The sequence below is a fragment of the Lepeophtheirus salmonis genome, chromosome 1 (genome assembly GCF_016086655.4).
Source record: "Lepeophtheirus salmonis chromosome 1, UVic_Lsal_1.4, whole genome shotgun sequence".
Taxonomy (NCBI): Eukaryota; Metazoa; Arthropoda; class Copepoda; order Siphonostomatoida; family Caligidae; genus Lepeophtheirus; species Lepeophtheirus salmonis.
In genome coordinates this window covers 49,970,738-49,982,438 of record NC_052131.2, presented here as the reverse complement: position 1 = coordinate 49,982,438, position 11,701 = coordinate 49,970,738, and the positions used below count along the sequence as shown (strand labels likewise).

At 33.2% G+C, this 11,701-nt stretch overlaps 1 protein-coding gene across 5 annotated transcripts in view; it reads left to right on the top strand.

Moving 5' to 3' along the window:
- Window positions 1–8,157: 8,157 nt before the first annotated feature.
- LOC121131956 (band 7 protein AGAP004871) overlaps window positions 8,158–11,701 on the top strand; it is a 129,910-nt gene continuing 126,366 nt past the window's right edge. For 2 of the 5 annotated variants that reach the window (XM_071894083.1, XM_071894082.1), the window contains exon 1: window positions 8,225–8,431. The gene's annotated coding sequence lies outside the window, so the exon portion shown is untranslated. Of the gene's footprint in view, window positions 8,432–11,701 lie in introns of all 5 variants that reach the window. The other 3 variants (XM_040727366.2, XM_071894081.1, XM_071894084.1) reach the window with 3 other exon arrangements.

Genomic DNA, 11,701 nt, shown 5'->3' with positions numbered 1-11,701 from the left:
CCGATAGAAGCTTTGAAGGGCGTTTGGATGACTGACACTGTAGGCCTTCTCCTCAACATGCAGTCAAAATGTGTAGTCGAGGGGGTGGCATCAGGGTTGTAGGGAGGGAGGGGGGGGGCAAAAGTGCCAAAAAAAAGTTAAAAAAACCTCAAAAGACTCATTCAAAAGAGTTTTGCAACGGAGTAGATGGCTTTTGTTCATTGCTGATGTCAAAAATGGCTTCTACACACCCACTTTATTGATAGATTTCTGGCAGTCTGGTGTGAAACCCCGAGATCTCTTGCATGGGCCCACATGAACTTGAGAACTGGGCTGTTTTCTTTAACTTCTCCAGGTCCAGTTTGGTCTTTTTGACAGAACCCTTCTTCCTCTCCAAAGTCTCAGACTTGCTGCCGGCGTAGACAACTGTCCTGGAGACGCGCCTAACTGGTTGGAGTGCGCGAATGGAAATTATTCGATCACGTTCAAGTGTCATTTTCTCGACCTGTACGTAAGCTAAAGAGCTCAAATTTGTTTCATTTTGTAACTAATTTCTTATACTTAAATATATAGAAATACGAACTAATATCAATCACTCAACCTTCATTTCTTATTGAATTAGTAAGAGTTCAGATATCAATGAACAAACGAGAAAAAATTGATATTTAATCCTGTATTAAGGACCAATATAACCATTGTAAAGATTAACTTATGCCAACATTAAATTAAAACTTAATTCTACACGAAAAAAAAAAATTATAATTCAAGAATAACAACAAATAAATTCCAAGAATTCTTAATTTACACTTTTAAACTATTTTCATGCTATTACACACACATGTATATAATATATATATATATCAATTTGTTTTGCTTGGAAGCTCCCCTCTAAAAGAAAATAAAATACATCATAAACTTTCACAGCTTTTACATTTTATCCTTTAGTTAAATCCCGTGAATTAAGTATATGTTTACAAAACATATTCAAAGGTTTTTATAAAAATCCATTCATGGATTTGTCAGTTTTTTTTTGATCAGAGGATACAAATTATATTTAATTCATTGTACAAAATGGGACTATTATAATTTATACATATATTTACTTTGAAGGAACATTTTTTTTTTGTCAAAAAGTTATTATCTCGTCCATTAACAAAAAAAAAAAAAACACACTCCAAATAAAAATCATTAAAAGGAGAAAATGTTCAATTTTTACATCATACAGGTTGCGACAACCTAATTTCTTATTTTGTAATGCCTGGAAATCAGGTTGTAGAATTAATAGGACAATGAGGGTGGTTGGATTCTTAAGATAAGGTTCTAAAGTTTTTTTTAAGAAATACAGTTAGTTACTTTCATGCATTGGAGTAGTGAGAAACATGTGTTTGCTGTCGAAGCCTACCTTTCGAATCGACTGTCGGAGATGCAACCCAGTCCTCCTTTCGAAAAGCCTTGTTTCTGTCCGTAAGTCAATTATTATATAAGTCACTACGTTCAGGAAAACCGGAAGTACGACAAAAAAAAAAAAAAAAAGAAAGAAAGAAGAACTAAAGTACTTCGGCACATCCGATCACTTGAGAATATTGAGGTAGTACGAACTCTCAATCCCTACTACGTTCTTCGCGCAAACATGCCTGAACCTTGAACTTTCCGGTCATTGAGTGAGACAACTACCTAACGATGATCTTCATTACCATCTTTACAAGATGGCGATTGTGCAGGAACTCTCTGAATGTTATTTTTCCCCACAAAGGAACGCATGTGAGGGGCTACTCGAAAACGTTCCCGAAGACCTAATTGTTTACATGAGTGATGAAGTACATTTTCATTGGACTGGATGTGTCAACCAGCAAAATATACTGGGCTGATACGAGTCACCGATAATTGCATCAAAGACCTTTGCTTTCATCTAAAGTCACAGTGTGTGTGCAATTACTTTCATTGGAATTGTTGGTCCTTGGTTTTTCGAAGAAAATGAGTTTAGAGTGACAGTGAATTCAGTTCGGTATGTGAAAATGTTGGAAAAACTCTTTCTTCCACGAATTGGATAAATTGAGCCTAGGGGATATTTGTTATTGGATATTGGTACAGTTTGCATACGAGAAAATATATTCAAACTTTAATAAATTCCAAAGGAATAAACATAGGGCAATGAAATATAGATTGCTTGAAAGAGCAGTCTTGAGATCTTCCTTTTTACGTCATACTCGCGGAAGTTCCTATTTGTATGATGGTGAGGATTGTGGAAGTGAACAGGTTCACTGTTTGGAGGACCAGGAAGGCGTTTGAGACTGATGGAAGCTATGAACAGAAGCCTGGGAGTGGGGGCCACAACATAAAGCGATTAGAGGATTTATCGGAATCGGAGAATCGAGTGTAATAACAATATATTTTAAATATATTTTAAACTAACTTTTAGCCAGTTAAATCATTCCCTAGAAGAAACTGTTTTCATTTAGATTAGGTATATATAGTTAAGGATCCTAATACTAATTGAATTACCCAATTGTATCTTACTTCTTGGTAAACAGTTTATTCTTAAATAATATTATTATTGTCTTTATTATTAAATCATTGTATATGTATTGTTAAGATATGTTTTGTACAAGTTGCAACTTGTATAATCACATTGTACAAGTTGCAATTTCTTTGTCATAAAATGCATTATTGAATTACAACATTCGTCATTGCACTTAACACGTCGCTGGAAGGGCTTGGTGGAGTTGATGACAAACTCCTCAGATAAGTTGTTCCACGCAGCCACAATGGGGGCCTTCAGTAATTTCACATTTACGTGTGGATCTTTGAGTGGTTTCCTCCTCTATAGTGAACCACACAGAGAAGTCCAGCCTATTCAAATCTGGGCAGAAAGGGACCACATCTCTTTGCCTCTTTATCTATCGAGCCTCATGGCTTTCATGATCTTTGTTAGAAGGTAAACTGGGGTCTTCGTGTATGAAAGAGATTCCAAATTGCCCTTCACGGCCTTCCTGTTGGTCATAGCAGCCACAGAGAAGTCGTTGCGGAGGTATAATCGATTTGGTGGGGTTTCCATCCTCTTCTTCTCAAAGGTGGATAGGAACACCGTATTCTTCTTTCTATTGTGCCTTTAACTTCCTGAAGTTCCCGAGAGGTCTTCTCCATCGTTCTTCATCTAAGCCACCTTGAAAATCAGGGTCCTGGAGCACTTCCCAATATCCATAATCCTTGCAATCCTAGCTTCAGCATCTAGGAGATCTGAGATGCTCTGTTGTGTTGGTTTTCTTCTCTATAGTGACCCACACAGAAAGTTTACTTTAACAAAATATGGCTGAACAAATAATTGCCATACCTCTCTATGCACTGACCAACAGGCTTAAGGACCGGTCCCAAGGACTAAATAAGGACTGACACAACACTACGTATGTGTAGTACTTTTACTGATCAACAGCTGACAAAAAATACAGAGCTGTTATTTATCTTTTATTTTAATGAGGTTTTTATATCTTTTTTGTTATTAATATCCTTGTCTGGGGGGTTTCCTACCTTTTATAGCTTTATATATGCAAATCTATATTTCAATAATTTTTCAGAGTTATTGTGGTCTTGGCAGAAGAATTGTGATATATATAAAGATAAAAGGTTTTTATTTCCCTACTTAGTTAACTTTAAAGTAGGTCCAAAATCAATTGGTAATTGTTTTAACTAGTGATGGAACAATTAATTGGAATCGAGGTTTTTTTTTCTGGAATCTGTATCGGCATTGGCAAAATGATATTTAAAATGAAAGAATTTTTGCTTTTTACGAGAAAATTAATAATTGAAATTTTATTTCAAGAAATTTAATATTTGAATATTAATTTAATTCTTCAAATTAAAAAAAATAATAAGTATGATTTTCTCTGAATAAATATATATTTTTGAAATTTTTTCCTGAAAAATTTTTATATTAGAAATTTAATTTATGAAATTTTTCTAAATAATTTAATATTTGATAAGGAATAAATTATTCGTTTTTGTGAATAACTGTGAATTTTATAAATTCATCTCCAAAAAAATATAATTTTTTGTGAATAGCTGTGGATTTTTGAAAAAATTTCTAAAAAATATAATTTTTTGTGAATAGCTGCGAGTTTTTGAGATTTTTTTTTTAAATTTTCATCGTTGACATTAAATTTTTGAACTGTTTTTCCAAAAAAATTAATTTCTTAAAAAAAAGAAGATATTAATTACTTTTTTTCAAAATAGTTGCAAAAACCAAGCCCCTGCCCTCCAAAAAAAATAATCTTATTGAGGCCCCTTATAGCAAAATAGTATTTTGTATGTTCTCTCCACAAGAATGACAAAAATATTAATAACCGCTTGATATTTTTAGTAGTAACCATATTTAACCATAGTTCTTAACCAGTGGGAATACCCAAGTGGTTTTAAAGCTTTATTATTTTTATTTGGTTAAAATATTAAACAATCCCAACTACAAATGATTCAATTTCTTGGATAAGGATGGCTTTTTATTCTATTGCAAAGGGACAAAGGGATTAAACTTCTGTAAAGTAATTCAGGCCTGCCATTTACAAATTTACATAAAAATATATTGAGTCTATAAATTAAAGTAATGCAAAAAACTAAAAAAATATAATAATTTAGTCAGAAACAACGATGTTGAAATAAAAAAAATTGGATTAAAAAAAACGCCCCCCCCAAATTTGTATATGTATATAATCTTTCATTTTCAAGAATTACAATATGTAAATTTTCCTGGACTGACGGATTTTCAGGGTAGTTCGCAGGAAAGGGGTAGCCCTCCCTAAAATAAGGAATTTTTCCTTTTTACAAGAAAATTTAATAAATGAAATATAATTTTTGAAATTTTTTTGTGAGTAGCTGTTGTGAATTTTTTTTTGAAAAATTAAAAATTTTCGGACAAAAAAAAACAAAAAACAAACCAATATGTATATAATCCTGCCTTTCTCTGTTAAATTTAGAATTTATTTTTTCCTGCAGGTACAAATATTTTAACTTTTCTGTAATGTGTACCCTAAATCCTTGTTCGTTTCAAATGTAATATTTGTTTATAAGCTCCAGTGCCACCAAAACCATATTGGCTTTAAGTTATAGCCGGACAAAATATTGATGTATTGACTATTTAAATTGTTTTAGTATGCTTGTGACCACGATTTCAATTAGTTAAAACTAATTTTTAGATTAATCTTTGGAACATAACTTAGGAAAAAAAAATAATCACAAGTTATTTTATTGCTTAAAAAATATGATTTTTTTTACGAAGGGTTTTTTGTAGGGACAAAAAGTGTTCCTCGAATTTTTATTTTATTTTTTTACAAACTCGAAAATACTCACGCAGAAAAATTCATCTCACGGCAAATCAGTAGCTATAAACAGCCAAAGGAAATCCTTTCTCTGATTTTTCCGTTCTTGCACTCAAAAATGAACAGAAAGCATTAGGGATGGGACGGTATGTGGTTCGGTACCTTATTTTGTAAAATGGTTCTTTTAAATAGAATTAATGTACTTTTCAGGTTTTTTTCGATATTTTATTATTTAATAATTTCTTTTCATTACGAATAAACTTAATTTATCAAAAAAAACCAGCTTGATATAAAATGTAAAGACGGATTATTTCATCATATTATTCATACATTTCGGGGTAATAAACAAGACCGATTAGCAGTCATAATATAGCCAGCTGTAGAAAACAATATTTTGCTTGATACTGATGTACCTGTAGTTGCGATGTATCGACAAGCTAGCTTGGAAATTTATTTAAATTATCCTTCCACCATACCACTGGGTTTATGTTAACTGGGATATATTTTATCAATTTGTCATCAATAACTAATTTGGGAGTTCAGTCCTGCATATCAGTTCTAAAACTTATAAAGTTCGGTTCTTAATGACGTCTCTCAAATTATATATATATATACTTTTTAAATAAGTTATATTCATGACAGTCAGAAGGACCGGTTCCCAGACTCGGCTGCACCGAATAAATAAAACCAATACCACACAATCTTTAACAAGTAGGATATGAGCTAATCCAAAAGAATATATTATCCGGAAAGGGTGTCACAGTCTCTAGCTTGTTGTTTAAACTGTTCAAAAAATAATCCTCCATGTATGATTTTTTTAGGAAGTTGTCTATTATATTAAAATTTGTATCTTACCCGATACCTAATTATTCCGGGCAATACCGGATTCCATCGCTAATATATAATAAAACTTGGGACTAGAGGGGTAATTTTTTTATAAGCAATTCGGCAAATGTCTTTTTATTTATACGTCACAATTGGACATCAAATTGTTGAGCATTTCCTTCATATGTGTAAAAAAAAAGTATTTTCATTCTTATAAAACTGCAAAATCTCCCCACAAATGGCCGATATCAACAATACTGACGTCACATGAAAACGCTCTATGTGTACATACTAGCAGAAGGTTCCCACGTTGTAGGGCTTAATAGAGGGAATTAGAAACAAAGTATAAATGTAGAATAAAAGAGACAAAAAAAAGGCATGAAACAGAAACAAACGTAGAAAAAATTATTCTAGTCAAAAACAGCCTCTTAATTATGTTAAAGGTCCCAAAAAATATCATAGGAACATGTTTGGTTATTTTAAAAATCTATTTGCTAAATTTTCAGACTGATTTGTTAGACCGTTTTGGATTTCATGTGTGATTACAATAAAAACAGACATATAAATATCTCTTTTGACCACAATAAAATATATTTAGGGGTTATTTTCATATTTTCGTGAGGAAAAAGCAATCAGGAATACACCACCTCAATCCAAGGGCTAAAGTTTGTTTACTAGGGTAATTAGTTTAAGATTAAAGTTGATGTAATCCATATGCAATTTTGAAAGAAATCATTCTAGTATCATAATCTAAGGAGACGTCATGGGCATTATTCTTTCTCTCCTCCAAAACATTCTTCAAATTGTCAGGGCTATCATGTTCATTTTCGGTTTCTTTTTTTATAACAATACCATTGTCCACAGGATTTTCATCATTAGTTATTTATATATGTAAAATAAACGTAAAGTCATTGTAGAATTGTTTGAGGCCAGCAACGATACTAAAGACATCATAAAAGTCCCAAAATATGCCAAAATCCCCGTATATAATGTCTCCAAGTGACTGAAGGTGGTTAATGAGCTTTCCCATTCCTCATGTTCTTCACAAAAACCCAAAAAGCGTACAAGCCACCTCTTGGCTGGACTCGAAAGGTCCATCAAAGCAAATCCTAGCATATTAATGGCTCCTCATACTCAGAGGAGGTCTATCAGTAAGAGGACGGTGACCAGGGGCATCAAGGACGACATAGACTTGATGCCCTACTAAAAGGGAAGGCGTCACTTTCTTACCACAAAGATGAAGGGCATTAGGTTTCAAAGAAGCAAGAAAATCTGTCAAATTTGTAAATCAAATTTTAAGCCTCATAAATATATTCATTGATGAATCAAACTTTACCTTAAATGCAGCCTACAGCCCAAAAAAATGACCGTTGGCTAGCAGAGGATAGAGGTAATGTTCTTCCTTTGATGAAAACCTGTCCAAGGAAAATATTCAAATTTTTTGGATGAGTGTAGATAACATAGAATTGTAAGTATAGTTTGAAAAAACTGTATTTGAATTATGAGGCTTAATGGGCCCCTCTTTTCAAATAATATATATTAAAGTATCATTTTTTGTATTGTGACGATCAATTGTGGCCACTTTAAGACAATTTGTGACGTATTCAAAGGATTTATAATATAATTTGTTTGTAGAAATTAACGATGATTCAGCATAGAAGAATACAAATGTAATTTACACTCTTTTTTGAGAAAAAACATTCAGACTTGCTTGTGTATTGACAGATGACCGTGAAACGGACTAATCGACAATGTACAATTATCACGAGTAGTAGTTGTAGACAAGGTGGGAAGGAGGGGGTGATATGGGCACAAAAATAGGAAAACACGACGTTTTCTCGCATGTCACCTCAATAGTATATATATTTTCATAAATACAATTAAAACTCGGAGAGAAGGAAAAAGCACCATAGAAAAAAAGCGGACCATAGAGAGCAGACGCTTACTCATAAAATATCCACCGCACGAGTACAAATCGTATTGCAAGGCATTCTTGATCAACTAATAAATATGTATCTAAACATTTTTTCGCGCGCTAACAAAAAACACAAAGAAAACAGAGTTTTACCCTCCTCGTTCCTTCGTATAACAAGGGAATTTATTTTTTTCCTCCTGAAGTAGAAAAATATACATGAACGAAGGAACAAGAGAAGAAACGAGTTAAAAAAGAAGAAATAAATTTGAATGTGTTTAGATATATTCATCCGGACTCACACACTATTATTTTTTTGTTAAAGACGCAAGTGACATGATTTTAATGTATACGAGTATATAATATATAGAATTAAGAGTCCGCATAAATAAATGGAAACAAAAAATCGGTAAGTTTCAAATTCTTTTCTCTTTTAAAACAAATATCAATCAAAAATTACAACCTAATTATTGCATAATAATAACCAGAGACTCCATAGCACCATGAACTGTCAAATGATAAATTCAACAAACAATTGTCCTTTACATATTATACTAGTGACAAGTGGTCTACTTGACTACTGTAAAAGATTTGACCCAACATTTAATACTAAATTGTTTTTGTTTTTTACTCTAATTGTTTATCGAATACATTTTAATTAAATTATTTAATAGGAAATTCAGAAGTTTATTCACGAAATTGCCCTTTTCACAAATATTTTGAATTGTTCTATCATTAAATTACTTTCTAAAATCCATATTTTACTGTGACGTAACGTATTTCGACCTCTTCCCCCTCCCTCCATTAAGAACGATCCCTCTGAACAATATTGATTGATAGAAATTGTCCCAAACGTTGCCCGTGAATCCGTTCAACTAAGAAATGATAGGCCTCTAAATTTTTGAAGTTAGTTCATAGGGTGCTAGGCAGCAGCTGAGACAGGAAAAACCCAAGATAGACTAGAGGTCGTGAATGATCTCTATGATAGCGATGTCAATGTTCAAGACGATTTTTATAGATCAGAATGAAAGGAATGGTACAACTTAATAGTTGGTAATTACTCAAACGTCTAGTATTATACATATATAATTCAGTTTGGGCAGGTGCTCCATCTTGTTGGAACAACCAGGGAGATTTGTTAACGATGGATTTCATCCATAGGATAAGATTGGTGTCAAGAATTTTGACGTACTTATCAGCCTTCAGCCTATATCCTAAAGGGAATCATACGGGATTAATGTACTTCCCGTAGGATGTAACGAGGTTTAACATCATCACTGAAGCAGTCTGTTTGGTGGGGGAGAGATATCGCTGCTCTTATCCTCAAATGTCATTCCGCCTGTTGAAAACAGGGTCAATAGTAAGGGTTTTATCATCAGAAAAGATCACAATGAGTACACAGGTTCCCTAGAGGTAGTTCAGAATCTTTTTTGCACGCTCCACACGGACTTTTCTTTGGTGTTATGTGAACAGAGGCCGAGGAATACGTGACAGAGACTTTCCTCCTGCTTTTTTTTAGAGCCCTGGACACTGTTAATGGGGAATTTTTCATTTCCCTGCACATGTCTGCAATTGAGCGATTCGGCTTTTTCTTCAAGGTCGAGTTTAGACGGTTGACAGACATGGAAGGTTTCCTACCTTATCATGGAGAGTGTCTTATGTCCTTTTCGACCTTCTACCGCATGTAGACATTGTAAATCTTCTTCCTCGAGGCACCAATCTGCTCTCAGATGACCTTCTGGGACAATCCTGCGCGAAGGAGCTCTGGGATCTGAATCCTTTTTTCTTTCTGTGTGCTCATACTGGCTACTAGTACAATTTTTTTAACCAATCGACAGCTAACTATGTGTTGTACATCATTGCTACATCATAAGATTGTCAGAAAGTTACTCTTAACCTCTAAAAAATTACTTAATTTGAGATGAGTTAATAATAACTATAGTTTGCCCTTTTTTGATACTTGATTTGCATTGATTAACAATCTATCAATTTCTAATTATTTCAAGGAATAATGAGAATAACTTGCCGATAGAAATTGATAATTAATTGTTGATGAAAACAAATAAAATCCGGACTCCATTTTTTTTATAATGATTAATGAACTATTATAGAAATTAATAGTAAATATAGTTAAATTAAATATAAATAATGTTTCAAGTCCCAAAACAAGGGATATATTTTAGCCACAGCGGTCACGATTTAATGAGATAATTAATAATAATATTTATTATTCATCCCATTTTAGACAAACTGACTACTAGTAGCCTGATTACTCAAGCGTAAGAAGTAAGAAAAAATTACATGAACATACCTAAATGTTGTACATAACATGATTCAACAATTAACATAATATTTCCCCCTTATTTTGAAACAATACAAACACTTATTAAAAAAAGAATTCAGAATATTAATGAACAAATCGTTAAATTAAATGTTATTTTTTTGACATACAATTAATGTACAATCCAATGCTGATAATTCCATGAGTTGTCGTAATTTAAATAAAATGTAGAATATGTGGCTCGTCAACATAAAACCAAGTTATAATGATAAAAAAAAATTAAGTGGGAAAGAGGGTGACCACATTTTGTGGTCGCAAATGTCCGGAATATCGTCTCTGAGGAGGGCTCAGGTCTCAGCGGTGGGATGACCCAGAGCTCCGCCTTGAGTGTCAACAAAGTTGTACCCGAACTTCTATCTACCCATTATTGATGAGTGAAGTCATCTACAGGGTTGCTCTTATCTAATGGTACACTTTTTATTATTTTCAATTTTTCAAGAGTCAAATTTAAATGAGAGGCTTAGTGAAGGCATTTATTTTACTAAATCATCTGAAAATACTGCTCGGCACAACTTTCATTCACTTTGTGAGCCCTCTGCACGAATAATTGCCTCAATACGAGGGTTATATTCCCTTGCAGACCTGCACTATGTAGTCATACTTGAGCTTGGTTTAACCCTTCCTGAGGAAAGCCTCTTGAGAATGGGCACTCCTGTAAGGAGTAGCACGCAACCTCTCCTCCAGACATGCCTAGATAGAGTGGTCTAAGGGTTTCGTGTCTGGGGAAGAGGGGTGCCACATGTTGGAGTCCCAAAAGTTTTGAATGTAGTATTTGAGGAAGGCCGGAGCCTTAGCAGAGCGATGACTCGGAGCTCTGTCGTCTTGAGTGAAAATAAAGTTGTCCCCGAATGTTTCTTTGGCCAAAGGTAGCATCTGCATCCTTCTTCCACAAAAATGGGAAGGCATACTTCGCCTATGTCTTATACAGTTGTGTTTTTTAGTTTGCTTAATATTTATTTTTTGTCGTTTGTCCCCTTTATTACATACTGACCTATAAGGCGTGTTCACGTGACGTTAGCATTGTGGATTTCTACCATTTTGGGAGTCTAAACAACCAAGATTTATAAAAATGAAAACTCCTTTTCATTAATATGAAGGAAAATAGTGAATTATTGGATGTCAATATGGGACCAATAAATAAAAGGACTGAATCATTAATGTCTATAAAATTTATATTCCTATAAAATGTATTAAAAATATGTTATTACATCGTTATACAATCTTACTTTCGTATTGTAGACAATAAATTAACTATTAAAATGGGAGAAAAAATTGGATATGTTTCTAGTATTTTGTTACTTTTCTCGTCCTTACTAGATCAAAAATATATATTTACTA